The sequence below is a fragment of the Oryctolagus cuniculus genome, chromosome 20, assembly GCF_964237555.1.
Source record: "Oryctolagus cuniculus chromosome 20, mOryCun1.1, whole genome shotgun sequence".
Lineage (NCBI taxonomy): Eukaryota > Metazoa > Chordata > Mammalia > Lagomorpha > Leporidae > Oryctolagus > Oryctolagus cuniculus.
This window is the reverse complement of record NC_091451.1, coordinates 47770354-47796788: the sequence shown is the minus strand read 5'-3', so window position 1 is coordinate 47796788 and position 26435 is coordinate 47770354. Positions and strand designations below refer to the sequence as shown.

The window sequence follows — 26435 nt, the reverse complement described above, 5'->3', positions numbered from 1 at the left end:
GCAGGCACTGTTGTGCAGTGAGCTGAGCCCTTGTTGGGAGCCCACACCCTGTGTTGGAGTGATGGCTCAAGAACCAGCCTCTCCACTTCAGGCCCTGTGTCCGGAGGGTAAAAACGTAAAGGTGGGGCCGGTGCTGGGACATAGTATGTTGCAGACCAAATCTGCAGTACTGGCGTCCCACATGTGCACCGGTTCAAGTCCCAGCTGCTCTACTTCCAATCCAGCTCACTGCTACAGCCAGGGAAAGCAGCAGAAGACAGCCCAAGTCCTTGGTTCCTTGTACCCGTATGGGGATCTGGAAGAAGATCCTGGCTCCTGGCTTCCAAGCCGCTAAGCTCTAGCTGTTGCGACTAATTGGAAGGTGAACCAGAGGATAGACAATTGCGTGCTCTCTCTCTCGCTCTCTCTTTCTCTCTGCCTCTAGTTCTCTCTGTGTGTGTAACTTTGACTTTCAAATAAATGTTCAAAATATAAATTAAGGGCCCGAGCCAGGGCTCACTTGGCTAATCCTCTGCCTTAAGTGCCGGCATTCCATACGGGTGCTAAGTTCTAGTCCCAGTTGCTCCTCTTCCAGTCCAGCTCTCTGCTATGGCCCAGGAGGTCAGTGAGGGATGGCCCAAGTGCTTAGGCCCCTGCACCCGCATGGGAGACCAGGAAGAAGCACTTGGCTCCTCGCTTTGGATCAGAACAGCTCTGGCTGTAGATGCCATTTGGGGAGGGAACCAATGGAAGGAAGACCTTTCTCTCTGTGTCTCTCTCACTGTCTATAACTCTATATAACTGCCATATATATATATATATATAAATTTTTAAAAAGGTGAATGAAATGCTTTTCTGACCATGATCTTCACATCCCATGGAATTAATCAGCTACTTAAGACGCCAGACACCCACGTCTGCCCTGGACCCAGTCCTGTCTGAGGCGTCTGACCCCATGACTGCCATATAGCAGCAGCACATGCAGACAGGGCCTCCCTCTGCCCATGAAAACCTGCCCAGCCCTCACCCTGCAGCTCTGGCACAGGAGCTACAGCCCCAGGACTCCCAGGTGTACACTCAGTGAGCGCACTCAACACAGACGCTCACCATGGAGACTGGGCTGTGCTGGCTTCTCCTTGTCGCTGTGCTCAAAGGTAATAATGGGGAACACGGGGCACTGAGTCTGGGAGAGGACGTGAGTGAGAGACACAGAGAGTGTGAGTGACAGTGTGCTGACCAGGACATCTGTGTTTGCAGGTGTCCAGTGTCAGGAGCAGCTGGAGGAGTCCGGGGGAGGCCTGGTCCAGGCTGGGAGATCCCTGAAACTCTCCTGCAAAGCCTCTGGGTTAGACTTCAGTAGCTACAGCATGAGCTGGGTCCACCAGGCTGCAGGGAAGGTCCCGGAGTGGATCGCATATATTTATCCTGGTAGTGGTAGCAGGGCCGATTCACAATCTCCAGCGACAACACCCAGAACACGGTGTCTCAGCAAATGAACCATCTTACAGAGGATGACACGGCCACCTATTACTGTGTGGGAGACACAGTGAGGGGCTCTCAGGTTGAGCCCAGACACAAACCTCCTTGAGGGGCACACTGCTCCACCAGGGGGCGCACAAGACGCACTGAGCACAGATTCTGGTCATGAGCAGGTGCAGAGAAACCAAGCCCTGGTTTCCTGTCAGGGAATTGGGGTTTCCGCTCTTGTAACAGTTTTGAGAGAAGAAGTCTACTTTTATGACTCTGTCCCTGCCACTGACTTCACTGACCTGGAGATGTCTGATATGACAGGAAGAAGTCCTATATGAACAGTTTCAGGTTCGTGAACGATGACAGTGGTCACCAGGATCAGACATGTGGGACTATCTGAGGACATTGTGAGTGTTGTCCAGTCTGACACAGGATGCGTTCTCAAGGCCCAGCCGGCTTTAGGGCAATTTTAGTTTTCCCTTCAAACCCAGAGAGAGTCAAGCCAGAGACTTGTTTTTTTTAACTTCAATTATTTCAGTCATCCCTCTTCCTATCAAAATGAGCATGTAAGCAAATAGCACCAGCAGTCTTATTTTAAGCTGTTGTTGTTCCACATTCACTTTCTAAAGACTTACGCCCAAACTCCTTTTTACCTTTAATCCTAAAACCATTTGTGGTCCCTAAGGTGAACATCACAGCACTCAGGAATGTACTTGCAGCTCAGCTGTGTCTCAGGCTGAGCTTCTGCAGGCACCTGGGAAGCCTACAGGGACTTCCTCATCCTCTAGGTCCTGGGACACTCCTGGGGGGGCTCCCTGCCAGAACTCAAGAGGAAAATGCACTGGACACCAGCAGTCAAGGTCATCACTGAATGGAAAGCATTGGGTGTGCACTTCCAGCTGATCTGGTTCTACTCCAGTGTCGTGAGAACCCCTGCACCTGCTGTGGTTCAGGGAGAGCAGAAAGTGGGACACACAGTGGCTGTGCACTCTGGGGCTGAAGTCCACATCACAGGGAGCTGTGTCTGTGAGTCCAGCATGATGACCAGTGTCCTGAGGCTGAATCACAGCTGCAGGAAGAGTCAGTACCAGAGACCATGTGTCCATAGTCTCTGCTCTTCACTCCATGTCTATGCTGACTGGGGTCATCAATCCATTTGGAGTCTTTCATTAATATTACAGAGGGAGACACCCAGGCTGCATATCAGAGTGCTGGATGGAGCCCATTTACACACTTTCCCAGGCTAGTAACTGACAGTGCACCCTGGAAGACAGTAGATGATGGATCTGTTATGAGGCCCCATCACCAAGGTGGGAACACTGATGCAGTTCCATGCTCCTGGGTTCCAGCTGCCAAGCCTTGAGTGCACTGCCTTTATTTATCATCTACATAAACATTGACAAACACAACACCAATATTCAGAGTGTTGAATCTTCATTTGTGATCATTTTTGATCATAAATGTTTGATAAATAACACCTGAACACAGACTTATGAGGTACAATAATATGTGTTGAAAAATGAATGTGTCAAATTGAGTAGAGTTATGAAGTCAGACTTATTGACATGCTCACCAGAAAACCACATGTTTCCATGGTAGAATGTCAGTTGTCTCCTGTTTTGGAATTCAGTAGACACAATATTCCCTTCACTGCTGTGACCATGCTGTACAGTAGATCCTCAGTGTGTGGATCCTGTGGGACTGAAACTCTGACCCTACTACAGCATCTCCTCTGCCCCTCCCTTGCTCAGACGTTGGTCTTCACCATCATACTTCCTGCCTCTGTGACTTCATCCTTTTATCCCATGTATCCAGCATCACGCATTATTTGTCTTCTTGTCCTGCATGGTTAGCAGAGTGTACTTACCCTGACACATTATCCTTGGACATTATTCTCCAGGATCATCTGAGTTGTCCAAAATACAGAATTTCCTCATCTGTACTGCCATATAAACTTCCTGTTAAATATAATTTTGTCCATTTTTTCCATTGTTGATTCTTTCTTCATGAATATTTCACTGGATTATATGTGTGAACTCTTGTGAATGATGCTGCATTAGTTGAACATGGAAGAGCAGAGGTGTTTGCCACATTGATTGTGGTTCCCCTGGACACCTCCCTGGGATTTCATATTCCTTCTACTCAAAAATGGTGTTTGAAGATCTTGTGATAATTCTGTTTCTCAGTTTTGATGATTTTCCATAATAGATTTACTTGTTTACCTGACTTCGATCTTGTACCACAGTTATCGTCTCTAGCTTCCTCCACATGGATTGTCAGCTCTGGATTGTAGGATAATACTCATTCTAACAGGAAGGATGGGATGTCTCATTGTGCATCTAATATGGACATGCGTGATGGTCCCAGATATTTTATATGTTGCCTTTATATCTTTTTTAAACATTTATGGATATTATTTCACTTATTTAGATATTTGCATTTACAAAGAGACTGAGACAGACAGTGATCTTCTAACTCCTGGGTCACTTCCCAGATGGCTACAAAAGCTTCAGCTGGGTCAGGTGACAGCCAGGTGCTTGGAATTCTGTCCAGGTGTCCACATGGCAGTACTTGGAATTTCACTATGGCCTCCCAGAGGGGCTTAGGCAGGAATCTGACACTGGAACCAAACTAGGACACAGCACTCAGCATCCTGACACGGGAGTCAGGAATCCCTCAGGCTCACTCCAGTGCTGCTCCTGTCACCACCTTATCATCACTGCATGTACACAATTGATTTCTTCCCTTGGGATTCAGTTGTCTGTGTTCATTCAACGTAAGGATCTAGGCTAGTAATTATATGTATAATTAGTCTTTCATTTATTTTTAGTGTCTATTTATTTTATTTGAAAAGCAGTGTTATGACCAAGAGGAAGAGACCAACAGATGGAGAGAGAATCTTCCATCCACTGGTTTCTTTCCTGAATGACTCTAAAGGCTGGGGGTTGGCTGAGCCTAAAGCCAGTACATGGAACTTCCCCCAGTTTCCCATAGGGCTGGGAGGGGACAAACACTTGGGTCATGGTAGACAGTGATCTCCATTGCACTGCCTGCCTCTGTGAGTTCAAGCTTCTTGATTTCATATATAATTACTGTGACATATGATGTGTCTACACGTACCGGGATTATTTCTGTTATCATATTATGCTCCAGGCTGACCCACGATTTCTTAATGACAGAACAACCTCCTTCTTAATACTGAATAACATCCTTGACCAAATGCGAAATAATCCATTCACTGTTTCATGTACACTTGTGCAGGGTCTCATTTCACCCATATGAGGACGGACTGGGCCCAAGGAAAGGTAAGCATTCTGCTCATCCTTTTCCCAGCCTTGCGATCCTGGGTATAATCAGATGCAGTGGGGAGTCAAGTCAAGCAAGAACTGGTTTATTGTGCTTGTAACAAAGCCTTTTTAAACACAAAATTGCAGAGTCATTGGGGCAGGACATAAGGACCAACCAATCACTTAAAAGATCATTTTACTGGGTCTTTGTTCTGTTAAACCTCACCTACTTAAGTCATCCCTCTCCTCCCATCAAAATAAGCATGTGTACCAAACTGAACCTACAGTTTTTTAAATCTGTGGGTGATCCAGACTCACTTTTTACAGATTATTCCCACAACTCCATTTTCCCTTTAATCCTGGAACAGTCTGTGGTCCCTGTGGGAACGTCACAGCACTCAGGAATGTACTGCAGCTCAGCTGTGTCTCAGGCTGGGCTTCTGCAGGCACCTGGGAAGCCTACAGGGACTTCCTCATCCTCTAGGTCCTGGGACCCTCCTGGGGGGCTCCCTGCATGAACTCAGGAGGAAAGTGCGCTGGACATCAGCAGTCAAGGTCATAACTGAATGGAAAGTGTTGGGTGTGCACTTCCAGCTGATCTGGTTCTGCTCCAGTGTCATGGAGCCCCTGCACCTGCTGTGGTTCAGGGAGAGCAGAAAGTGAGACACACAGTGGCTGTGCACTCTGGGGCTGGAGTCCACATCACAGGGATCTGTGTCTGTGAGTCCAGCATGATAACCACACTTGTATCTGGCAATGCACCCTGGAAGACAGTAGATGGTGGATGTGTTATGAGGCCTCGTCTCCAAGGTGGGAACATTGATGCAGTTCCATGCTCCTGGGTTCCAGCTTCCAAGCCTGAGTACACTGCCTTTATTTATCATCTCCATAAACATTGGCAAACACAACACGAGTATTCAGAGAACTGAATCTGCAACTGGCCATTTTTGTCATTTTCCCTTCATAAATGTTTGATAAATAATATCTGAACATAAACATATGATATACAATGCTATGTGTTGATCAAATTAACATATCAAATTGATAAAAATTGATTGGAAATATGAAGTCAGTGTTATTGACATGCTCATCACAAAACCCACATGTTTCCATGGTAGAATGTCAATTTTCTCCTGTTTTTGAATTCCATAGACACAATATTCTCTCTCTTTTATTTTTAAAGACTTATTTTATTCATTTGAAGGACAGAGTTACAGAAAGAGGTAGAGACAGAGAGAGAGTTCTTCCATCTGCTGGTTCACTCCCCAGATTGCCATAAGTGTCTGAGCTGTGCCCATCTGAAGCCAGGAGCCAAGAGCTTCTTCCGGGTCCCACACATGGGTACAGGGCCCCAAGCACTTCGTCCTCTTCTACTGCTTTCCCGGGCCATAGCAGAGAGCTGGATTGGAAGAGGACCAGCCAGGACTAGAACTGGCACCCACATGGGATGCCGGCACTTCAGGCCAGTGCTTTAATCCGCTGCACCACATCGCTGATCCCACAATATTCCCTTAACTGCAGTCACCATGCAGTACAGTGGATCACTCAATGTGTGGATCCTGTCGTGGTGAAGCTCGGACCTTGCTCCAGTGTCTCTTCTGTTCCTCCCATACTCAGACTTTTGTCTTCAGCATTGTACTTCTGTCTCTGTGAGTTCATCCTTTTATCCCACATAACTAGCATCACATATTATTTGTCTTCTTGGCCTGGATGGTTAGCAGAGTATACTTATCCTGACACATTATCCTTAGACATTATACTCCAGGATCATCCAAGTTGTAAAAATAACAGAATTCCCTCCACTTTACTGCCATATAAACTCCCTTTTGATTTATATTTTTTTCCATTGGTTCCATTATCCATTCATTCTTCCATGAAGATTTCACTGGATTATATGTGTGGACTCTTGATAATGGCGTGTGGGGAGCAACTCGGACTAGACTAAGTTACTGAAATTAAGACTTATTCTATGCATCTGCTCTCCCACAATATGGCACTGAGAAGGGAGTAAACAGCTTCTACACAGCTCTTCATGCCAATTTGATTGACTGACCTGCAGGAGCTGATCCTGCTCCTGATTGGAGGAGAGCAATGTACTCGGCGTGTGGGTAGCAGAGTTGGGATTGGTGGAAGAGGACTATAAAGGAGAAGAGAGACAACATGCACCAGGAACATCTAAGGGGAACATCCAGATAACATCTGAGCAGCCACCAAGAGAGCCGGCTGGCGGTGTGCCGCTCCCCCGCGGAAGTGGGGAAAGTGGCAGGGGGAGCCGCCCTTCCACGGAAGTGGAAGGATCGGCAGCCAACCCGGGAAGAACCAGCAGCAAACCCGGGAAGGGCCGAGCAGACAAAAGAACAGCGCAGGGTCTAGTGTCGTTCCTCCACGAAGAGGGGGAGTGACATAATGTTGCCGTGATTCGGATAGGAAGCCTAGGTGACATAATGGTGCCTTGACTCAGATAGGAAACCTAGGAGGGAAGAAGCAGGAAAAAGTGGGAAAATACTGGAGAGAGATTAGAGAGAGCCTAGGGAAAAGCCGGATGGAAAAAGTGACAGAAGAAGTTAGGATTGAAAGCGAAAGTGAAAGCTAGAAGAAACTTAGACTCAGATACAGACTGTGGGGAGAAGCCAGGAGAAATGAGAGGGGAATATTGTTGGAAGAAAAGTTAGGAAACATACCGGGTAGAGAAAAATATGTTAGGGAGGATGAAGCCGCGGGGGCAGGCCGAAGCAGAGATGTAAGCTAGGTGGGATTCGTCAAGTCAGCCCAGGGAGCAAAAGGTGAAAAACTAAAACCAGAAGCGGAGATGTAAGCTAGGTTGGAATCTGTCAGATTAGCCCGGGGAGCAAAAGACAGGAAGCCAAACCAAAAGGCAGAGACGTAAGCTAGGTTGGATTTCGTCAGGTTAGCCCAGGGAACTTAGACTGAAAACCGAGAAGTGGAAACGTGAGCTAGGCCCTGATTCGTGGAAGCCGCCCCGCGCAGAGAAAGCGCGCGGGGCACAAGCGGAAAGAGCGCACAGGGTGCGAGTAGATAGGAAGTGCGGGGCTGGCGCAGAGGCCGTGGTGCGGGCGCGAAGGGTGCGGAGACCGCGGAGCGCACGCGAAGCCGGGAAGCCGCAGAGATGAGAGAGGCGTGGGCTGAAGCCGCGCAGAGCCAGGAAGCCACCACGGGGTGAGGCGCCAAGAAGCCACCTTGGGGTGGGCGCTGGGAAGCCCGGGGATAAGAGAAACAGAAGTATAGAAGTAAAATGAGAGAAATAGGAATGCTGGCAGATAGAAGTAAAATAGGAGAGATAGGAATGCCCGGAGACAGAGAAATAGAGAAAAATAAGGCCTCCCCACAACATGGCAATGAGAGGGCTTGGATTCGGTCTGCCTGGTTAGGCAATAAGCACTTGCAGGCAGCTCGAGCAGAGCGTGCACTGCAGGGCATCGAACACAGGCACGCATCAGTGCCTAAAAACCTCCTCACAACATGGCGAAGAGAGGACCCGGATTTGGTTTGCCTGATTGGTAGGGCTTGTAAGCACCTATGGGCAACTCTAGCAAGCAGAGCAGAGTGTGTGCTGTGGGGCACCGAAGACAGGCGTGTATCAATGCCAAAAAATAAAAAGAAAGGGGGAACTGTGGGGAGCAACTCGGACTAGACTAAGTTACTGAAATTAAGACTTATTCTATGCATCTGCTCTCCCACAATATGGCACTGGGAGAGGAAAAAACAACTTCTACACAGCTGCCTCCAGTTTGACCAATAACCTGCAGGAGCTGATCCTGCTCCTGATTGCAGGAGAGCAGCATACTTGGCGTGTGGGTAGCAGAGTTGGGATTGGTGGAAGGGGACTATAAAGGAGAAGAGAGACAACATGCACCAGGAACATCTAAGAGGAACATCCGGATAACAGCTGAGCAGCCCTCGAGAGAGCTGGCCGGCGGTGTGCCACTCCCCCATGGAAGTGGTGAAAGTGGCAGGGGGTGCCGCCCTTCCACGGAAGTGGAAGGATCGGCAGCCAACCCGGGAAAAACCAGCAGCAAACCCGGGAAGGGCCGAGCAGACAAAAGAACAGCGCAGGGTCTAGTGTCATTCCTCTGTGAAGAGGGGGAGCGACAATGGCGCTTCTTAACTGACAAGGAACTGCAGATGTGTTTCCCACAGTGGCTGCAGATCCTGTGGACACACCCCTGGGATACCATATTCCTTCTACCCACACGTGGTGTTTGAGGATCCTGTGATAATCCGATTTCTCAGTTTTTGAAGATTTTCCATAATGGTTTTACTAATTTACCTGACTCAAGCCTTGTACCAGTGTTGTCATTTCTTGCTTCCTCCCAAAGAATTGTCAGCTCTGGCTTGTCTGATAATTCTCATACTAACAGGAGGGATGGGATGTCTCATTGTGCTTCTAACATATACATGCATGGTGAACCCAGATTGTAGCATTTGCATGTTTACTTTCATATCTTCTTTTAAACATTTATATTGTTATATCACTTATTTTAAAATTTATATTAACATATTTTTCCACAAACACAAAGAAACTGAGACTGACAGTGATCTTCTAACTCCTGGTCACTTCCCACATGGCTACAAAAGCTTCAGCTGGGTCAAGAAATAGCAAGGTGCTTGGAATTCTGAGTGGTTCCAACTAAATCTGGAGACACAGGTGAGTCTTTGAGGTAGGAACAAAGGAGTGGGGCTCATCAACTGTTTTATTCTGCTTGTTGGCTCCATAATGAGGTACCCCAGATAGGAGGTGTATGGAGCAAAAAGGTTTATTAGCTCATAGCTGTAGAGGCTAGAAGTCTAGGATCAGACAGTGAGAATGTTGTGCTGTCAGCCATCATAATATTGTGAACACCATGGCAGTCTTCAGGCATCCTAATATTGTGAACACAGACAGGAGGGACCCCATCCCCACACAGGACTTCAGATGAAACCAGGGCTGACTCTAGCAGCACTGTGCTCTGTGCTGAAGCTGGGGACCCAGGAAATCTACTGTGATCTCCTCCAAGAGCAGATTCCCCAGGAATGGACAAATGCCACTAGGCCTCACTCCCAGAGCACTCAGCGCTTCTGCCATGGTCACCCTGGGAGCACATCTACAACACAACACCTTTGGGACACACTGAGCTGTGGTGGAATGAGAAGGCCATGCCAAGATGGCTGCTGGAAACTGAGCATCAGTTACTCAGGGATGGCTTCAACGCCACCTGGCAACAGAGCCTGCCTGGCAACAGGCTGTGATTGGATGGCTTCAGATACTGCCTGGCAACAGGCTGTGATTGGTTAGGCATAAACCGCCCCTTGACCGGATTGGCTGCCTCAGCTATATGAGCTGTGGTACCAACTGAAATAAATGAGTCTGTGGGCTGCTTGCCTCTGGCCTGCATTCACCCAACTCCTGGGGTCTGTGTGGTGACTCCACGCCTCTTGCCCCCACCAGAATGAATCCATAGCAACACTGAGCCACACACATATCACAGAGGTTTGCTTCTATACCCATTGTAGGCCTGATGACGCAGAACCTGTCGATCAGGATGAACAAGCCAATTGTGTATCACAGTTATTTTGAGACTGCAGAAGACTCAGAACAGTTCTAAACACAGCTCATACAGATAGTTCCTTCTTATTCCTTTTGGATACAGGCTATTGATCATACATTTGATATGAGAATAGTCACTTCCAATCTGTGTGTAGGCTGCTCACTTCTCAGTCAGTCTGTTTGTAATGCAGAAGCTCTGTAGTTATGCAGCATCATCTAAAAATGTTTTCTTAGGTTGCTCAAAATTTGAAGATCTGAAAGGAAAATCATGGACAGATCATATCAGGAAGATTTTGCCCAATGGTTCCTTTGGTAGTTTTACAAGGACTTTATATCTGACATTAGATCCTGGTTAATTCAATGCTTTTTATGTAAACATCCAGACCGTGAACCCCAGTCAGTGCTGTTACGTTGGGGCCATGCTCAGCACTGATGGTGTGAGGACAAACCACATCCACCTCCACAGGCTGCTCCCAGCATTCTGTGTGGTCCTGTTCAGGGCACTGGAGACCTCAGCTTCCTCCATGAGGCCCTGACGTTGAATCCACTCATGGTGGGAGTCGTCACTGGATGCACTCCCAAGAGACGATACCATTCCACGTCTCCCATGCACCTGTGCTTCTTTACTCAGTGGTGGTCAGTGTGGGGGTTGCCGGGGGCAAGGACAGCTGATCAGACCTCCTGACTCAGTGCTCTCCTGCAGGCACTGGGGCTCCAGCTGTGTGGCCCTTCCACCTGTCCTTACCTCCTGAACAGTAGAGTCCACCCCTCCACCAGGTCCTCTCCTTCCTGCTGCTGGACCCTGTCCTCACTGTCACTTCCCCACGTGCCATGCTTCTCCTCCCCAGTCCTCAGCTTTGGGGGTGGAGCCATCCCCTGAAGATGCAGACTTCTGTGTCTTGGGGGATCAGTGCTGGCACAGTGTCTGGGGTGGACTCTGCTCACGAACATTTTCTACAGGATTTCACCAGGACATGGGTCATGATGGTTTCCTCCTGCAGGTGAATCACTTTCCTACTCAGTGGACACAGAGGAGCAGGGTCTGTGGTATTGAGGCTGAGGATGCTGTTCCTGCAGAGCCGTGAGCAGAGCCAGCACTGCTTGGTATGCGTGCGTGGTCTCTCCAACTGAGCAGCTGAAGGCTGCATGTTAGGTGGAACTTACCCTCCATACTTGATGCACGGAGCCTCCCATCATGCATGTGGGGACTCACCACCCAGTGATCCATCCTATTAAGAGGAGGCTCTAAGGATGGGACAAGGCCATGAGGGTTGCTGCCTGCATTGAAGGGTATAGGACATTAGAAAGACCCTTCAGTAACTCAGGTTTTAACACTCAGTTATTCCCACATGAGGCAGAGCAGAGAAAGAGACATCCTTACTCACTGCACTTTCCCAAGTGTCACTGTGCCAGCTCTGCATCCCAACCTAGCCCAGTTTCAGGACAACAGTCAGGTGCAACCACAGAAGTGTTAGGGCTCAACTATCGTCCCATTAACTTCTGACCTGGGGCTGAAGCAGCAGGGATCTGGTATTGGGAGCCTTAGCCACATATGAGACCCTGGCACTCCTTGGGGGATGAGCACATCTTAAACAGCAGAATAAAAAGTGCCATAGTAAGTGACCTCCTCCCAGGTGTGTCATCTGCCATGGGAGGAAATGGTGTCTGTCTCTCCTGCCATGGGAGGGCCAGCATCATGACATCATCGTGGGAAGAAAGAGCTGGCCCTGAGCAGACCCTGACTCTGGGAATGCTGTGATCTGGTGGTCTCAGCCCTAAGAACCACAACACGGGCCAATGCTGTGGTGTGGTGGATAAAGCATCCACATGACATCCATAATGATGTTCCAGTGGTGTTGACGTGTAAAAGGAGCCGATATCAGCCATGAACCACACGTTGTAGTGCAGCCACATGAAAAACAAAGATTCAAAGCACTTATCAGGGCACAATCACATAAGGACTCCCATTGTCCCATTCCATATGATGTCAACAGACACATTCAAGACACTCTCATCAGTCTGGGCCCTGTAGTGTCTGAGGCATCTGACACCAGGGCTGCTATATAGGGGCAGCTCATGCAAATAGGACCTCCCTCTGTCCATGAAAACCAGCCCAGCCCTCACCCTGCAGCTCTGGCACAGGAGCTCCAGGACTCCCAGGTGTCCACTCAGTGATCGCACTCAACACAGACGCTCACCATGGAGACTGGGCTGCGCTGGCTTCTCCTGGTCGCTGTGCTCAAAGGTAATGATGGGGAATGCGGGGCACTGAGTCTGGGAGAGGACGTGAGTGAGAGACACAGAGAGTGTCAGTGACAGTGTCCTGACCAGGATGTCTGTGTTTGCAGGTGTTCAGTGTCAGGAGCAGCTGATGGAGTCCAGGGGAGGCCTGCTCCAGCCTGGGGGATCCCTGACACTCTCCTGAAAAGCCTCTGGATTTACCATCAGTAGCTATGGAGTGAGCTGGGTCCGCCAGGCTCCAGGGAAGGGGCTGGAGTGGATCGGATACATTTATACTGATGGTAGCACATACTACGCGAGCTGGGTGAATGGCCGATTCACCATCTCCAAAACCTCGACCACGGTGACTCTGAAAATGACCAGTCTGACAGCCGCGGACATGGCCACCTATTTCTGTGCAAGAAACACAGTGAGGGGCCCTCAGGCTGAGCCAAGACACAAACCTACCTGCAGGGGAGCGCGGCTCCACCACGGGGACGCATAAAATCCACTGAGCCCGGATTCTAGTCATACACGTGTGCATAGGGAGCCCAAGCCCTGGTTTCCTGTCAGGGATTTGGGGTTTCCTCTCCTGTAACAGTTTTGAGGGAAGAATTCTACTTTTTGATCTGTCCCTCCCAACTTCAATGACGGAGAGAAAGTTTGATGTAAAAGGAAGAAGTCCTAATTGAACAATTTGGTCCATGGACAGCGACTGTTGCTCACCAAGGTCAGAGATGTGCGAATTTTGAAGACACTATTGAGTCTCTTCCAACCTGACTCAGGACAGCACCCTCAGGGCACTGAAAGCTTTGGACAGTTTCAGTTTTCCCTGTATAACCAGGGACAGCCGAGACAGGGTCGTTGATCTGTTAAACAGCAACTATTCCACTCAGCCCTCTCCTGCCACAACCAGCAAGTGTGCACTGAACCAACCTTTGACTTTACATGTGGGTGATCCACACTCACTTTCTGCAGACTTTAACCCGACCTGCTTTTCCCCTTTAATCCTGGAACAGTCTGTGGTCCCTGTGTGAATGTCACAGCACTCAGGAATGTACTTGCAGCTCAGCTGTGTCTCAGGCTGAGCTTCTGCAGGCACCTGGGAAGCTTACAGGGACTTCCTCATCCTCTAGGTCCTGGGACCCTCCTGGGGGGCTCCCTGACTGATCTCAGGAAGGAAATGCACTGGAAATCAGCGGTCAAGGTCATAACTGAATGGAAAGTGTTGGGTGTGCCCTTCCAGCTGATCTGGTTCTGCTCCAGTGTCGTGGGACCCCTGCACCTGCTGTGGTTCAGCAGAGCAGAAAGTGGGACACACAGTGATTGTGCACTCTGGGGCTGGAGTCCACATCACGGGGAGCTGTGTCTGTCACTCCAGCATGACGCCCAGTGTCCTGAGGCTGGATCACAGCTGCAGGAAGAGCCAGTCCCAGAGACCATGTGTCCAGAGTCCCTGCTCTTCACTCCAAGTCTACGCTGACTGGGGTCATCAATCCATTTGGAATCTTTCATCTTTTTAGAGAGGGAGACATCCATGCTGCATATCAGAGTGCTGGACGGAGCCCATTTACACACTTTCCCATACTTGTACTGATAATGCACCCTGGAAGAGAGTAGATGATGGATTTGTTATGAGGCCTCATCACCAAGGTGGGAACACTGATGCAGTTCCATGCTCCTGGGTTCCAGCTGCCAAGGCTGAGTGCACTGCCTTTATTTGTCATCTCCATAAAACAATGCAAAAGACAACACCAGTATTCAGAGATCTGAATCTTCATGATTTCCCATTTTTGCCATTTCATATTCATTAATGTTTGATAAATAATATTTAATATAGGCTTATGAGGTATAATGATATGTATTGAATAAATGAGTGTATACTGAGTGGAATAATGAAGTCAGACTTACTGACATGTTTATCACAAAACCCATGTTTTTCATGGTAGACTGTCTTTTGTCTAATGTCTTAGAATTCTGCAGACACTATATTCTCTTAACTGCTGTCACCATGCTGCACAGTAGACCCCTCAACGTGTGGATCCTGCGGGACTGAAACTCTGACCTTGCTCCATCGTCTCCTCTGTTCCTCCCAAGCACAGACGTTGGTCTTCACCATTGAACTTCTGGCTTGTTAGTTCATCCTTTTTATCCCATGTACGTAGCATTACATATTATTTGGCTTCTTGGCCTGGATAGTTTAGCAGAGTGTACTTATCCTGACATATTATCCTGGGATATTATTCTCCAGGATCATCCATGTTATCCAAGATACCAGAATTTCTTCCTCTGTACTATAACCATATAAACTTCCTGTTAAAATATAACTCTGTCCATTTGTCCCATTATCCATTCCTTTTAAAGGGAAATTTTCCTGGATTATATGTGTGAACTCTTGAGAATGATGCTGCTTTAATTGAACATGGGACTACAGAAGTTTTTGCCATAGTGACTGCAGAATGTTGTGCCATCAGGCATCATAACATTGTGAACATCATGGCAGTCTTCAGGCTAATTTTGTGAACATGGATGGGAGGGACCCCATCCCCACACAACGTCAGACGAGACCAGGGCTGACTCTAGTAGCACTGTGCTCTGTGCTGAAGCTGGGGACCCAGGAGATCTACCGTGGTACCTCCAACAGCAGATTCCCCAGGAATGAACAAATCCCACTAGGCCTCACTCCCAGAACTCCCATCTTTTCTCCCATGGTCTCCCTGGGAGCACACCTAAAACACAACGCCTTTGGGACACACTGAGCTGTGGTGGAATGAGAAGGCCATGCCTAGATGGCTGCTGGGAAGCAAGCATCAGTTACTCAGGGATGGCTTCAATGCCACCTGGCAATGGAGCCTACCTGGCAACAGGGTCTGATTGGATGGCTTCAGATACTGCCTGGCAACAGGCTGTGATTGGTTATGCATAAACTGCCCCTTGACCAGATTGGCTGCCTCAGCTATATAAGCTACTGTACCAACTGAAACAAATGAGTCTGCGGGCTGCTTGCCTCTGGCCTGCTTTCACCCAACTCCCGGGGTCTGTGTGGTGACTCCGTGCCTCTTGCCCCCACCAGAATGAATCCATAGCAACACTGAGCCACACACAATCAGAGAGGTTTGCTTCTATACCCATTGTAGGCCTGATGACACAGAACCTGTCGATCAGGATGAACAAGCCAATTGTGTATCACAGTTATTTGAGACTGCAGAAGACTCAGAACAGTTCTAAACAGGGCTCATACAGACTGTTCCTTTTTATTCCTTTTGGATACAGGCTATTGATCATATATTTGATACGAGAATAGTCACTTCCAATCGGTGTGTAGGCTGCTCACTTCTCAGTCAGTCTGTAATGCAGAAGCTCTGTAGTTATGCAGCATCATCTGAAAATATTTTCTTAGGTCTCTTGAATTTTGAAGATCTGAAAGGGAAATCATGGCCAGACCAACATCAGGGAGATTTTGCCCAATGTTTCCTTCAGTAGTTTTACAAGTACTTTGATCTGACATCAGAGTCTGGTTATTCCATACTTTTCATGTAAACATCCAGACCGTGTACCCCTTGTCAGTGCTGTTACATTGGGGCCATGCTCAGCACTGATGCTGTGAAGACAAACCACATCCACCCCCAGCAGGCTGCTCCCAGCATTCCGTGTGGTCCTGTTAGGGGCACTGGAGACCTCAGCTTCCTCCATGAGGCCCTGACATTGAATCCACTCATGGCATGGAGTCATCACTGGATGTACTCACCAGAGACGACGCCATTCCATGTCCCCCAGGCACTTGTGTAAATACCACGACAGAGTCTCCCACCAGGTGCTGATGGTCTGTCAGTTGTATGAGACGCTGTGTCCCCAGGGTGACAAATGGCAAGACTGCACCACGGTGAGAAGAGGGTGGTCCTGTCTGGGCAAGCAGGACTGGGGTCTCTGATGGCTGTGTTTTCAAGGAGTTGGCAGGTGGGCCTTGGTGGTTACATGAACTAACGTCTTATGAAACCAGTTGGACACAGGGAGATTGGGGGGTAACTAAACAGCACAGAGAGAGGTTTCCATGGACGTGATCTGAGTGAAGACAGGGGCTCTTCTAAAATGACTCAGTTTCACACATGGGAGGGGAGGAATTCGAGAGGGCAGTGGTGGGGCAGTTGTGCCAGCCGGACTCGACAGATAACCTCTCACGTGCTGATGAACTCACAGCCCTCGTGACTGCATTAGTACCAGGAATGATTGCAACACCATGTAATTTTCTTCTTAGAATTAAACCACAGACAGACGCAAGACAAGTCAACAGAGAATTGTCCCTTCAAAATAGATTTCATAAATGTTAAATTGACAAATAGTACCTGAATCTCTATGTGAGGTATAAGGAAAGGTGTTGATGTGGATTTATTTCATCAGGAATTCTAGAGTCAGACGAGCTCACAAGTCCTTCCCTAGCAACACTACCATTCTTTTGTGATCGAATGACAAATGCCTACTCCTGCAGGAACTGGAAAGAACACAATAAAGCTGCATAACTGTTGTCCCCGTGCTGTGCAGTAGATCTCTCCACGTGCCTTTCTGGTCACAGAAAACTCTCTGTGCTTGCAGGAATGTGGTTCCTTTTCTTCTCTACTCCCAGACTCAGTATCTGCATTGTACTTCCTGCCTCTGTGATTCACTTTTGTGGATTCCATATATAATTAAGATCATCAGGGCCGGTGCTGTAGTGTAGTGGGTAGAGCCTCTGCCTTCAGTGCTGGCATCCCATATGGACGCCAGTTGGAGTCCTGGCTGTTCCACTTCCAATCTGGCTCTCTGCTGTGGCCTGGGTAGGCAGTAGAAGATGGCTGACATCTTCAGCTCCTGTAATCCATGGGAGACCCAGTGCAGGCAACTGGCTCCTAGATTCAGATCAGTGCAGCTCCGACCATTGTTACCATTTGGAGAGGGAGCCCATGGATGGAGGACTTCTCTCTTTCTCTCTGACTGCGTCTCCTTTCTCTGTGTATCTCTGACTTTAAAGAAATTAAATAAATCTTTATAAAAATGAGAAAAATCACATGGTATGAAACCATAATTTTTCTAAAAAAAAAAAAAACAAATATAATTAACCTTAAGTGAATCCACTTGTACTCTTTCATCTGTAAAAGTGGGCAGCAGGAATTAGGACACAATTGGCTAAGTCCCCACCACAGACACGCCTGCTCCCATCAGAGTGCTGCTTCAGCACAGCCACATGGCTTCCCACCATTTGATGATAAAGCATCATGGGAAACTGTACCTGATGCTACAAGCGAAAGAGTCCCTATAACCCACATAGGAAACACAGACCCAGTTTTTTGCTCTAGGGTTTAGGAAGACTAACTCCTAGATGTTGTAGGCATTTGGGTTGTTTGGAACTGTCAATCCAAAGGCAGAAATCTCCCAATGTCAACTCACTGTCCATCTCTACATTTCTGTTTCTCTCACCAATTCTCTCTCTGTCACTGTTCCAATGTCATTATCACAGTTAATAATGAAGCAAAGGTTATTTTAAAATGAAGGACATGGTATTGCTAACACTGGATATTAAGGGCACAGACATATTAGAATGAAATTAACACGTTGCCTACAACTGGTAAAACAACAACGAGAAAAAAAATTTGTATGATCTGAATCCTATCATAGCCATCACCCTACACACCCAGGACACCACGTCTGCCCTGGGCACTGTCCTGTCTGAGAATCTGACCCCATGCCTGCTGTATAGGGGCAGCACATGTAAATAGGGCCTCCCTCTGTCCATGAAAACCAGCCCAGCCCTCACCCTGCAGCTCTGGCACAGGAGCTCCAGCCCCAGGACTCCCAGGTGTCCACTCAGTGATCGCACTCAACACAGACGCTCACCATGGGGACTGGGCTGCGCTGGCTTCTCCTGGTCGCTGTGCTCAAAGGTAATGATGGAGAACGCGGGGCACTGAGTCTGGGAGAGGACGTGAGTGAGAGACACAGAGAGCATGAGTGACAGCTTCCTGACCATGTCGTCTGTGTTTGCAGGTGTCCAGTGTCAGGAGCTGAAGGAGTCCGGGGGTCGCCTGGTCACGCCTGGGGGATCCCTGACACTCTCCTGCAAAGCCTCTGGACTCACCATTAGTAGCTCCTACATGAACTGGGCCCCCTAGGCTCCAGGGAAGGGGCTGGAGTGGATCAGATACATTTGGAGTGGTGGTAGCACAAATACGAGAGCTGCGTCAATGGTTGAATCACCATCTCCAGCAACACCAACCAGAACACGGTGTCTCTGCAAATGAACAGTCCGACAACAGCGGACATGGCCACCTATTTCTGCGCAGGAGATAGAGTGAGGGGCCCTCAGGCTGAGCCCAGAAGCACACCGCGCTGCAGGGGCGATCGGCTCCACCAGGGGGCGCACAAGACACACTGAGCCAGAATCTGGTCTGCACAGGTGCAGAGGGAGATGAAGCCCTGGTTTCCTGTCAAGGAATTGGGGTTTGCTCTCCTGTAACATTTTTGAAGGAGGACTTCTCCTTTTATGTCTCTGTCCCTTATACTGACGTCACTGATGTAGAGAAGTTTGATGTGACAGGAAGAAGTCCTAAATGGACACATTCAGGTTTGTGCACGATGACCGTGGCTTCCAGGATCACCAGGATCAGAGATGTGGGACAATCTGGGGACCTCGTGAGTGTTTTCCCGTCTGACTCAGGACAGCGTTCTCAGGCCACTACCGACTATAGGACAACATTAGTTTTCCCTCAAATCCACAGAGTGCAGAGCCAGGATCTTGATTTGCTACCTCAATTGTATAAGTCGTCCCTACCTCCTGTCAGAGCAGCCTGTGTGCTGAACTGAACCAACCATCTTATTTTAAACTGTGGGTGTTCTGAACTCACTTTCCACACTTTATAAACCATCTCCATTTTCCCTTTAATCCTGGAACAGTCTGTGGTCCCTGTGTGAATGTCACAGCACTCAGGAATGTACTTGCAGCTCAGCTGTGTCTCAGGCTGAGCTTCTGCAGGCCCCTGGGAAGCCTACAGGGACTTCCTCATCCTCTAGGTCCTGGGACCCTCCTGGGGGGCTCCCTGCCTGAACTCAGGAGGGAAATGCACTGGACATCAGCAGTCAAGGTCATCACTGAATGGAAAGTGTTGGGTGTGTACTTCCAACTGATCTGGTTCTACTCCAGTGTCGTGGGACCCCCTGCACCTGCTGTGGTTCAGCAGAGCAGAAAGTGGGACACACAGTGATTGTGCACTCTGGGGCTGGAGTCCACATCACGGGGAGCTGTGTCTGTGGCTCCAGCATGATGCCCAGTGTCCTGAGGCTGAATCACAGCTGCAGGAAGAGCCAGTCCCAGAGACCATGTGTCCAGAATCTCTGCTCTTCACTCCATGTCAGTGCTGACTGGCCTCATCAATCCATTTGGAGTCTTAGATCAGTATTAGAGAGGGAGACACCCAGGCTGCATATCAGAGTGATGGACACAGCCCATTTGCACGCTTTCCCATACTTGTACTGACAGTGCACCCTGGAAGACAGTAGATGATGGATGTGTTATGAGGCCCCGTCACCTAGGTGGGATCACTGATTCAGTTCCAAGCTTCTGGGTTCCAGCTGCCAAGCCTGAGACCACTGCCTTTATTTATCATCTCCATAAAACATTGGCAAACACAACACCAGTATTCAGAGATCTGAATCTTCATGATTGGCCATCATTGCTATTTCATATTCATAAATGTTTATAAATAAGAATTGAGTATAGCTCTATGAGGTACAATGATATGTGTGGACAAAATGAATGCATATTGAGTGGAATTATGAAGTCAGACTTGATGACACATTCATACCGCAACACATGTGTTTGGTGGAGTTCAGCTGTCTCCTGCTTTTAGGATTTTCCACTCACAATATTCTCTAAAGCTCTGTCACCATGCTGTGCAGTAGATCCCTCAGTGTGTGGATCCTGTAGGACTGAAACTCTGACATTGCTCCACCATTCTCTGCTCCTCCCTTGCTCAGACTTTGGTCTTCACCATCGTACTTCCTGCCTCTGTGCCTTCAGCCTTTTATCCCACGTAGGTAGCATCACATATTATGTGTCTTCCTGGCCTGGATGGTTAGCAGAGTGTACTTTTACTGACATATTATCCTAGGCACATTATTCTCCAGGAACATCCAAGTTGTCCAAAATTACAGAATTTCTTACTCTACTGCTTATAAACTTCCTTTTAAAATGTAACTTTGTCCATTTCTTTCATTTTCCATTCTTGCTTCCATGAGATGTCACTGGATCACATGTGTGAACTCTTTTAAATCAACAAGGAACTGCAGAGGTGTTTGCCACAGTGACTGCAGATCACATATACACCTCCCTGGGATTTCGTATTCATTGTACCATGCAATGGTGCTTGAAGATCATGTAATAATTCTATTTCTAGTTTTTGATGCTTTTCCATACGGTTTTACTAATTAACCTGACACAGACTTGTACCAGGGTTATCATCTCTCTCTACCTCCATAAAACATGTCAGCTCTGGTATGTCTGGTAATAGGCATTCTAACAGGAGCGATGCGATGTCTCATTGTGCTTCTAACAAGAACATACATGATGTTCCCCCATTTGTAGCATTTTATATGCTTGCCTTTATATCTTCTTTTAAAATTTATAGGTGTACCATAAAATTTAAAATTTATCATTTTGTTGGCCAGCTCCACGGCTCATTAGGCTAATCCTCCACCTGTGGCACCTGCACCCTGTGTTCTAGTCCCGGCTGGGGCGCTAGATTCTGTCCCAGTTGCCCCTATTCCAGGCCAGCTCTCTGCTGTGGCCAGGGAGTGCAGTGGAGGATGGCCCTGTGCCCACATGGGAGACCAGGAGAAGTGCCTGGGTCCTGCCTTCGGATCAGTGTGGTGCGCCAGCTGCAGCGGCCATTGGAGGGTGAAGCAATGGTAAAGGAAGACATTTCTCTCTGTCTGTTTCTCTCTCTCTCACTGTCTACTCTGCCTGTCAAAAAATTTATCATTTTATTTAAAAATTTGTCTGTATGTATTTGTCCAAAACCACAAAGAGACTGGGACTGACAGTGATCTTCTAACTCCTGGTCACATCCCAGATGGCTACAAAAGCTTCAGCTAGGTCAGGTGACATCCAGGTGCTTGGAATTCTGTCCAGGGCTCCCACGTGGGAGTACTGGAACTTCACCTACTGCCTCCCAGAGGGGCTTAGACAGGACTCTGAAACTGGAACCAAACTAGGAACAGCACTAAGCATCCTGACACGGGAGGCAGGAATCCCACAGGCTCACTCCAGTGCTGCTCCTGTCTCCACCTTATCATCACTGCATTTAAGGAATTGATTGCTTCCCTTGGGATTCAGTTGCTTGAGATCTTTCAACATTAGGAAATAGACTCCTAATCATATGTATAATTAATCTTCAAGTTATTTTAAGTATCTATTTCATTTTAGCTGCCACAGAAAGCCGGGGAGGTGATTAACCAGCCAATGATGATGGCTGTCAGGCAGCTCCATGATGAAGCTCGCAAATGGTCCAACAAGGGCAATGACATCATTGCAGCAGCCAAACGCATGGCTCTGCTGATGGCCAAGATGTCTCGGCTTGTGAGAGGAGGCAGTGGTACCAAGCGGGCACTCATTCAGTGTGCCAAGGACATCGCCAAGGCCTCGGATGAGGTGACTCGGTTGGCCAAGGAGGTTGCCAAGCAGTGCACAGATAAGCGGATTAGAACCAACCTCTTACAGGTGTGTGAACGAATCCCAACTATAAGCACCCAGCTCAAAATCCTGTCCACAGTGAAGGCTACCATGCTGGGCCGGACTCCCATCAGCGACAAGGAGTCTGAGCAGGCCACAGACATGCTGGTTCACAAAGCTCAGAGCCTCATGCAGTCTGTGAAGGAGACTGTGTGAGAAGCAGAAGCTGCTTCAGTCAAAATTCGAACAGATGCTGGATTTACACTGCGCTGGGTTAGAAAGACTCCCTGGTACCAGTAGGCACCTAGCTGGACATGGTTGGCACAGAAACCCCTACTAAATAGAAGGAAAATTATCAAGGCCCAGGAGACACCCATAGGTGCTGGGGCTTGAATGCCACAACCTGGCCTGACATCAGAAAGGAATGGAGGCCTCTTCATATTAGAAACCATTTATACTCTTTTGTCATGGATGCTTTGAGATGTGTCTCCATAAAAAGCTTGTATTCTCAAAACACAGTTATATTCATGCACACTCTATCCCAGTAGGCATGGGTTTCTGGCCCATGGACTTCACCTAAGCTCAGAATCCAAGTGAACACTAGCCAGACACCTCTTCTGCCCTTATCTTTAGGGGACATTTCCCTTTCTGTTTCCATTTTACTGGTCCTCATCCTCCCATCAGGCTCCCAAGACCCAGAGCCCAGGCAATTCAGTTAAGAAGGAAATCACTGTGCCTCCAAAAATGGTTTTGGGCTTTCCGTGTTGCTGCTGACCCTACAAAAAAATGTGAATGACAGTGTTATAGCAAGAGAGGAAGAGACCAACAGATGGAGGGAGAATTCCTTCCACTGGTTCACTTCGTGAATGGCTGCAAAGGCTGGGATGGCTCAGCCTAAAGTCAGGAGCCTGGAACTTCCCCCAGTTTCCCGCAGGGTAGGAAGGGGACAAACACTTGGGTCATGGTACACAGTGATCACCATTGCACTGCCTACCTCTGTGAGTTCAAGCTTGAGGGCTGCATATATAACTAATGTCACATACTATGTGTCCACATCTACCTGCATTATTTCTGTTAGCATATTATGCTCCAGGCTGACCCACGTTTCATAATGACAGAACAATCTCATTCTTAATACTGAATAATATTCTATGTCCAAATGTGTAAGGATCCATTCACTGTTTTATGCACACTTGATCTTTGTTGACTGAACTATTGTGAACAAAGCTGTAAGCTGAACCCAGGACTGCAGATGAATTGTGACACAGTGACTTCTACCCAGTGCTTGACCTCAACTCAGAGTCATGATTACTAGACACAGGGCAGAGGGGGGAACAGGGGACTGCTGATACCAGGACACAAAGCACCACCAAAGGAAGGAATAATTCTGCCCACAACACAGTGGGCTGACTCAGTTCACCACAACACACGACAGGTTCCACAAATAACTAGAACTGAGGTCTCCAGGCCTCCCAACAGAGTGATGGAAAGGAGGTGGAAATGTGCATGACACTGAGTTCATCTGTGCCCATTTCTACCATGCACATTCCAATAGCACATAAACCCCACTACCATGTACAGTGTTCTGAGTTCAGGTACAGTTTTAAACAGTTTAAATAGTTTTTAAACTTTAAGGCAATGGATGAATAAGGAAACAAAACATAGTTAACCTTAAAAAATGCACTTGCAGTCCTTCATCTGTTTAAAAGTGGGCGACAGGCATTAGGACAAAATTGGCTAAGTCCCCACTAGGAACACCCGTGTTCCCATCAGAGAACTGAGTGAGCCCAGCCTCACGGCTTCCCACACTTTCCCCTCATAATGCATCATGGGAAACTGTAGATAAAGCTACAAGCAAAGGAGCCCCTACCACCAACATTGGAATTACGGACACGGTTTCTTGCTCCAGGGTTCAGAAAGACTAACTCCTAGGGGTCATAGGCATTTGGGATGTCTGGGGCTCTCAACCCAAAGGCAGAAATCTCCCATTGTCACCTTTTCTGTCCATCTCTACATTTCTGTATCTCTCACCCCTTCTCTCTCTATCACTGTCCAAATGTCTTTCATATAGATGATAAAGAACTAATGGTTATTTAAATAAATGAAGGACATGTTATTGCTAGCACTGGTTACGAAGGATACACAAATATTAAAATGAAACAAGGTTTTTGCCTTCAACTTTTTAAAATAATGATAACATAAAAATTCACATGATCTGAATCCTATCATAGCCATCACCCTACACACCCAGGTCACCACGTCTGCCCTGGGCACTGTCCTGTCTGAGGCGTCTGACCCCATGCCTGCTATATAGGGGCAGCACATGCAGATAGGCCTCCCTCTGTCCATGAAAACCAGCCCAGCCCTCACCCTGCAGCTCTGGCACAGGAGCTCCAGGACTCCCAGGTGTCCACTCAGTGATCGCACTCAACACAGACGCTCACCATGGAGACTGGGCTGCGCTGGCTTCTCCTGGTCGCTGTGCTCAAAGGTAATGATGGGGAACGCGGGGCACTGAGTCTGGGAGAGGATGTGAGTGAGAGACACAGAGAGTATGAGTGACAGTGTCCTGACCAGGACGTTTGTATTTGCAGGTGTCCAGTGTCAGTCGCTGGAGGATCCGGGGGAAACCTGGTCACGCCTGGAGGATCCCTGACACTCACCTGCACAGTCTCTGGATTCTCCCTCAGTAGCTATGCAATGGGCTGGTTCCGCCAGGCTCCAGGGAAGGGGCTGGAATACATCGGATACATTAGTTATGGTGGTAGCGCATACTACGCGAGCTGGGTGAATGGCCGATTCACCATCTCCAAAACCTCGACCACGGTGGATCTGAAAATGACCAGTCTGACAGCTTCAGACACGGCCACCTATTTCTGTGCCAGAGACACAGTGAGGGGCCCTCAGGCTGTGCCAAGACACAAACCTACCTGCAGGGGAGCGCGGCTCCACCAGGGGGCGCACTAGAAGCATTGAGCCCAGATTCTGGTCATACACGTGTGCATAGGGAGCCCAAGCCCTGGTTTCCAGTCAGGGAATTGGGGTTTCCTCTCCTGTAACAGTTTTGAGGGAAGAATTCTACTTTTTGATCTGTCCCTTCCAACTTCAATGACGGATTGAAAGTTTGATGTAAAAGGAAGAGGTCCTAAATGAACAATTTGGTTCATGGACAGCGACTGTGCTCACCAGGGTCAGAGATGTGGGAATATTGAGGACACTGTTGAGTCTCTTCCAACCTGACTCAGGACAGCACCCTCAGGGCACTGAAAGCTTTGGACAGTTTCAGTTTTCCCTGTATAACCAGGGACAGCTGAGACAGGGCCGTTGATCTGTTAAACAGCAACTATTCCACTCATCCCTCTCCTGCCACAACCAGCAAGTGTGCACTGAACCAACCTTTGACTTTACATGTGAGTGATCCACACTCACTTTCTGCAGACTTTAACCCGACCTGCATTTCCCTTTAATCCTGGAACAGTCTGTGGTCCCTGTGTGAACATCACAGCACTCAGGGATGTACTGCAGCTCAGCTGTGTCTCAGGCTGAGCTTCTGCAGGCACCTGGGAAGCCTACAGGGACTTCCTCATCCTCTATGTCCTGGGACCCTCCTGTAGGCTCCCTGCCTGAACTCAGGAGGGAAATGCACTGGACATCAGCGGTCAAGGTCATCACTGAATGGAAAGTGTTGGGTGTGCACTTCCAGCTGATCTGGTTCTGCTCCAGTGTCGTGAGACCCCCTGCACCTGCTGTGGTTGAGGGAGAGCAGAAAGTGGGACACACAGTGGCTGTGCACTCTGGGGCTGGAGTCCACATCATGGGGAGCTGTGTCTGTGGCTCCAGCATAATGATCAGTGTCCTAAGATTGAATCACCAAAAGGGAGAGAATGATCCTGCGGGGGAAGCAGAACACACAGCAGAGTCATAGAATGGTAAATGCCCAAAACAGCACTCCTGCCTCAGAATCAACTCTTGGGACATTCGGATCTGACTAAAAGGTCCATGAGAGTCTCACAGGCATGGAAAGCCATGACACGGTGGCAAAAAAACAATCTAAATGAAGGATCCTGGTGAACAACACCCCAGCAGAAGGATCAGGCCATCAAGGAGAGAGGCGCCTTTCTCTGAAGGGAGGAAGGAACCTCCACTGTGATATGGCCTTGACTAAACAAGTTCAGAGTCGGTGAACTCAAGGGGCTTCCATAGCCTAAACAGCTCATAGCAAGAGTCTCGGGTGATT

General features: G+C 48.3%; 1 pseudogene; it reads left to right on the top strand.

Annotated features, from left to right (window-relative positions):
* The first annotated feature begins 18793 nt into the window (after positions 1 to 18793).
* Positions 18794 to 22545, top strand: LOC138847237 (vinculin-like; annotated as a pseudogene).
* Positions 22546 to 26435: the final 3890 nt, after the last annotated feature.